Source organism: Vombatus ursinus, unplaced genomic scaffold (genome assembly GCF_900497805.2).
Source record: "Vombatus ursinus unplaced genomic scaffold, bare-nosed wombat genome assembly UNPS02015411.1, whole genome shotgun sequence".
NCBI classification, from domain to species: Eukaryota; Metazoa; Chordata; class Mammalia; order Diprotodontia; family Vombatidae; genus Vombatus; species Vombatus ursinus.
In genome coordinates, this window is record NW_020955189.1 from 260469 (window position 1) to 266491 (window position 6023).

General features: G+C 44.7%; 1 long non-coding RNA gene across 2 annotated transcripts in view; it reads left to right on the forward strand.

Annotated features, from left to right (window-relative positions):
• LOC114032278 overlaps positions 1 to 5101 on the forward strand; it is a 7164-nt gene extending 2063 nt beyond the window's left edge. The window contains exons 2-3 of one of the 2 annotated variants that reach the window (XR_003567822.1): positions 2889 to 3214; positions 4060 to 5101. This is a non-coding gene — a long non-coding RNA (uncharacterized LOC114032278). The remainder of the gene's footprint in view (positions 1 to 2888; positions 3215 to 4059) is intronic. The other variant, XR_003567821.1, reaches the window with a different exon arrangement.
• The last annotated feature ends 922 nt before the right edge of the window (positions 5102 to 6023 follow it).

Sequence of the window (6023 nt, forward strand, 5' to 3'; positions counted from 1 at the left end):
TTCCTTCCTTCCTTCCTTCCTTCCTTCCTTCCTTCCTTCCTTCTTTCCTTCCTTCCTTCCTTCCTTCCTTCCTCTCTCCCTCTCTCCCTCTCTCCCTCTCCTCACTCCCCTCCCTCCCTTCTTCTCCCCTCCCCTCCCAGCAATTTAGGCAAGAGGTGTTAAGGGTCTGAACTAAAGTGGTAGCTGTGTGAGTGGAGGAGAGTCAGATGCAAGAGATGTCAAGAAGGTAGAAATGGTGAGGGAGAATGAGGGGCCAAGGCTAGTGATGAAATTCCCAGCCTTAGGCCTTGCAAGAATGGTGCTGCCTTTGATAGTAATAGGCCAGTTTGGAAATGGGAAGGTTAGGGGAAGGATAGTGGGTTCCATTTTAATATGTTGAATTTAAGATAGCTCCAGGATAGACAGTTTGAAATGTTTAACAGGCGTTTTTAAAAGAAAGCGAGAAAAGAACCCCTTCAGCAAATCTCGCATGGATGGTGTCAGAAAAGCTGAACAGTTTTCCATTGGAGTTCCTCTGCCTTTATAAAGGAGAGGGAGGTGCGTTTTCTTAACTCATTTCTGGAACTAAGTTTGGTCTTTATAGTCATACATCATTCAGCTTTGCTTTATTATGTACGTTGTTTTCCTGCCTTTTTTACTGTGTATCAGTGTTCATAAGCCTTCCCCTACTTCACTGACACCTGTCCATTGTTCATTTCTCACAGAGCAGTAAAATGACCCACATTTTGTTGAGCCGGCCCCCAGGTTGTCAGCACCAACTTGTGTCTAGTTCTTTTTTTTTTTTTTGGTCACAAAAAGTGCTGCTATGAATATTTTGGCATATTTGGGGTCTTTATTTCTGTCTTTTATCTTCTGCTTGCCTAGCGGTGGGATCACTTAGTCAAAGGGTATGGCCATTTCAGCCGCTTTTTAGGCACAGTTCCATCAGAGTTGGACCAACTCGCGTTTCCTCCAACAGTGTATTGGTGTGCCTGGCTTCCTGTAGCTCCTCCCACATGGACAATTTCCATCTTTTGTTCTCTTTGACAGTTTTCTGGGTATGAGCTCAAGCCTAAGTGTTGTTTTATTGCATTTTTCTTACTGTTATGATTTGGCGCAGTCTTCGCATAGTCAATAACTGTTTACATTTCTCTTGGGAGTGGGCACAGATTTCCTCCCCAGATCCCCCTCCCCCCCAAAATATTCTAGCTGCATTAATAATGCTCATGTGAACACGTTTCCCTTCTCTACCTTTCATGATTTCAGAGGTACCATAATGCCAAGGAAAGAGCGCTCCAGAGTCAGCGGCTTTGGGAATGTCATTGAACGTCTCAGGGCGTTATTTCCTCATAACCAAATAAAGGGGTTGGTCTCCACATCCTCTGAGGTTCTAGATCCCTGATCTCATTGTCCTAGCCCTTATTCAAGAACTCTTCCCCTGCACACAGTGATGGAAGGTGCTTGACCTTATTCTCTCTTTATATTCAGGTCACATTCATCTGGAGCTTTTTGTGGTCAGACGTGTCAGATGCTGGGCTAACCCCAATTTCTACATTCTTTTTTCCAGTTTTCCCACAAGTTCTTGTCAGGCAAGGACTTCTTTCCCACTAGTGTCTGCTTTGGGATTTACTAAACATGCCTTTCATTTCATTCCTTTGTTTGAGCAATATTGGTAGCATTTCTAAAATCACGTCAAATAATGAGAGAATGGAGGAGTACTTGTCTTTGCTTGTTTTTTAAGGACAGGTTCTAATATTTCCCCAGTGCAAACAGTGCTAGTTCTTCTATTTAGCTTTATTCCTATATTTTTTCTTCCCTTCACAGTCAAACTCCTAGAAAAAACTGTTTACACTCATTGCCTTGATTTCTCCATTTGGCCACCCAAGTGATTTTTCTAAAGCTCAGGTCTAGTCGTATCACCCTCCTACTCAGTAAACTCCAAGGGCTTCCTCTTATCTCTAGGTGCAAATACAAAACTTCCTGTTTGGCCTTCAAAGCCCTTCACAACCTGGCTCCCTCCTCCCTTTCCAGTCTTCTTACACCTTTCTCCCAACACGTTATCTTCCACCCAGTGACACCAGCCCCTGACTGTCCCATGAACAAGCCACTCCATCTCTTGAGCTGTGGACGTTCTCTGTGGTCCCATGCGTAGAACACTTTCCCTCCTCCTCTGTGACTGTTGACCTCCCTGGCTTCCTTTCAGTCCCAGGTAAAATCCCACCTTCTACAGGAAACCTTCCCCAACCCTTCTTAATTGCAATGCTTTCTCTCTGTTAATTACTTCCCGTTTACCTAGTGTGTAGCTTGATCTGGAGATAATTGTTTGCGTGTTGTCCCCTTCATTAGATTGTAAGCTCCTTGAGGGCAGGGACTCTTTTGCCTCTTTTTGCATCCCCAGTGTTTAACACAGAGCTTGGTACATAATTGGCGCTTAATAAATGTTGATTTATTTATTGCTTCCTTTCCTCTCACTTACTCTTCAGCCTCTTGCAGTGTGGCTTCCGGCCTCATTGAGCTGCTGGAAATGAAAGTCTATTACAACGAGTTTTGTTTTTTTTTTTTTAACAGAGGTTGCCCCCACACACAGGGCCAGTGTTTAATGTTTCACTAAGAATTTTTTACAATTACTGTTCATCTCCATGCCTTTTTGCAGTTCTGTTAACTTTTTCTCCATCGATTGAGATGCTGTGTGATGTTGTGCACGCATGCTAATTATTGATACTGTTTTATTCTCTGAGATCTTTAAGCGTAAGGTAGGTCTCCTGCTAATCTCTCTGACGTTGTGAATGTGTAGTCCTGCTTTGTCTGGTAGCTTGATGGCAGCTCCCTATTTCTGGTGATTGCCTGATGGATGGATATTAATTTTTTTTCAGCATCTCATTTCCTTCTGTATGTCTTTATTCTTTTAGCTGAGGGCCTGGAGGCAGCACATGCTGCCAAACTGTTGCCGGTGCCACCAGACACCACCTCCCCCAGACCAGGATGGATTGGCCCGAGACCTTTCACCTGAGAGCCGAGGGAGGGGAGGGGCATTGCCGCAGCCTTCGCTGCTGCTTCCCGAGGACCCCCGGACCCTTCCAGGTGGCCTGTAGCGGAGGCCCTCGATGCGTGTGGTCTACGCCCAGTGGAGTGCAGGCCTTGGCAGCAGGGACTGTCGGATTTTTTCTGGTTGTTGTTTGTTCTTCATTCTTGAAGAGGACCGATGACATCATGAGGTATAAGCGCTTAGCACACAGTAAGTGCTTGATAAATGCTTTATTCATTCATTTACTCTACGCTGCAGTGTCTGAATTTTATGTTGTTATCCGTTCCATCATCACTCTGTCATCGTTCTGTTATTACTCTCTTGTATTGTTTAATCCATGTTTAATGAATTAAATTAATCCACTGTTTAATCCATTCATGTTTGAGGTTATCTTTGGCTGTGTTTTCCTCCATCCATGCCTTTTGTAGTTATTTTTATCCCTTTCTTCTTCTAAGTCAGACCTTTTTCTCTGTGGTTCATTTGCTTAGATCCCGACATTGGCTAGGCCGTGGTGTCTTCATGGATAGGTTTGAACTCTCAGTCTCTGTTTTGTCTCCATGTGCTGACATTCTATGTGACAGCTTTTATTGTGGGAGACTCTAATTATCTAAATATTTCTTCTTTCCTTTAAGTCACAAGTGGCCTGTAGCTTCCAGCCATTTGCTCTTGTACTGACCTTGACAACTGTGCAGAATACATGTCTTCCCTTGGGTATGGAACATCAAGGTGTTGTGGGAAAAGTCCTTGAATTGGACCCAGATGACCTTGATTTGAGCCCTGACTTTAATAGCAGTGTGACCTTGGGCAAATCTATCCATCGCTCTGATCCTCCATTTCCTTCTTTGAAAAAAATGTAATAACTGACTTTCCTACCTCACAATGTTGTTTTGAGGATCTACTTTGTAAATTACAAATGACCACATAAGTATAACATGATGTTAGGTTTTGTGTGTTTTAATATTTGATGGTCTTTTTGTAGATGAATGACATGAAAAACAGGTTTAAGTGGCATAGAAGGAAATGGAATATGTATATATTTTTAAAATCTCTTTTAGGTTGGGAGAGTAGGCCTGGAATCAAGCAGTCCACATTTCTGGAAGAAATTGAATTCTGGAAGAAATGGAAGAATTATTCCAGGAAAGACTCTCAATCTGTGGTTTCTGGGTCTGTCATTTGGGAGAAACTTTGGCATTGAGAACCAGGGTAGAGAGAGACAGCAGAACCCTGAGAAAAAGTATTCTGCCTGGAATGAATGTGGGAAAGCCTTCCACCTGAGCATGGCTCTTACTGGGGATCAGAAAATTGATACTGGAGAGAAACTAGTCAGAATAAGTTTGTTGCCTTGACATAACTGACTCCATTTTGGGTTAGGCCACCATTTTGTGATGAGATGTTTTAATGTTTGCTTTTCAGTATTGGGAATACGCACTTGCATGATATAGTCAGTTCGTACTTATTGTACATGGACTGTTCTGCAGACCTCTCTCTCTGCTCATGGGGCTCCATTGGGAGCTGCCCCCTCTGTGGGTGTGAGGCCCTCGGCAGCCAAGAGCAGGGACCCTCGGTGTGGGGCTGTGCTGCCACCGCTGTCGTCACCTGCCTGGGAGTTGAATTTGTGTAATGTGAATTTATGTAAAGCAAGAACTGAATGTATAGTTTGGTGAACAACATGTGTATGTTTGTAAACAAGTGGTAAACATATGGGACCCTCAATTAGGACAGGCCACCAGTGGGAAAGTTTGGTGAACAACCTTGTCATTAGCTTGTGTCACTGACCGCCAGTGCACACTCCAAGCTAGACCTGGAAAAGCCCCGTGGAGGCCCCAGCATTTGGCCTGCTCCTGGTTGTTACTAGGAGCTGGCTCCTGCATTTCCTCCTCCCCCCACCTTGGTAATTGGAGCATCTCCCTATTCACCTGAGGGCGGTGCTGTCTAATGGAGACTTGCCTGGGTCTCCCTCAGAGGGAGACACGTGACTGCGACTGAGCAGAGAGAGTCCGGCATACTGAGGGCTGCTGTCCTGGAAATCCCTGGGAAACAGGATGGGTCTGTTCTAGAGGAGATGATGATTGTGTTGTTTGAAGTGTGATTAATAAAGGCTTGATTGCCAGCAATGAAAAGTGTGAGTCTAATCACTGTTTACATTGCACTAGTTAGCATGCGTATTGGTCTCTGCATGCACTGTGTATTACGATCAGTAAGCATTTATTAAGTGACTGCTGTGTGCCAGGCACTGTGCTAAGTGCTATGGATTCGAAAAGAGGCGAAAGACAGTCCTTGCCCTCAAGGAGCTTTAGCTCCAATGGGGGAAACAACGTGTAAGCAAATATAAGCAAAACAAGCTTTATACAGGATAAATAGGGAATAATTAAGAGAGGGAAGGCACTGGAATTAAGAGGCATGAGAAAGGGTTTCCTGTCGAAGGTGGGATTTTAGTTCGGATTTAAAGGAAGCCAGGGAGGTCAGGAGTCGTCGGAGTGGAGGAGGGAGAGCGTTCTAGGCACCGGGACGGCTGGAGAAAATGCCTGGAGTTGGGAGATGAAGGCTCTTGTTTGTGGGACAGCCAGGAGGCCGGGGTCACTGGATTGAAGGGTACGTGGTGGGGAGTAAGGTGGAAGAAGACTGGAAGAGGGGCGGCAAGGTTACAAAGGGCTTCAAAGGCCCACTGGAGCATTTTGTATTTGATCCTGGAGGTCGTATGGAACCATGGGCGTTACTGAGTAGGAGACTGATGTGGAAGACCCGAGTTTATGAATGTACGTCTCATACCTTATGAATGTCATGAATGTGGGAAGACCGTGCATTCCATCTCTTATTAGATGTCACAGAGTTCATGCTAGAATGAAACCTTATGAATGTAATGAGTGTCAGAAGGCCTGCCAGATGAAACATCTTAATCAGCTTTAGGAAGATCGTACTGGAGAGAGACTTTGTGGACATAGGAAAGCTTTCTCCATGAGCATAGACCTGGCCCAGCACGAGAGTGTTCACACAGCAATATGGGAAGTGCTTCAGCTGG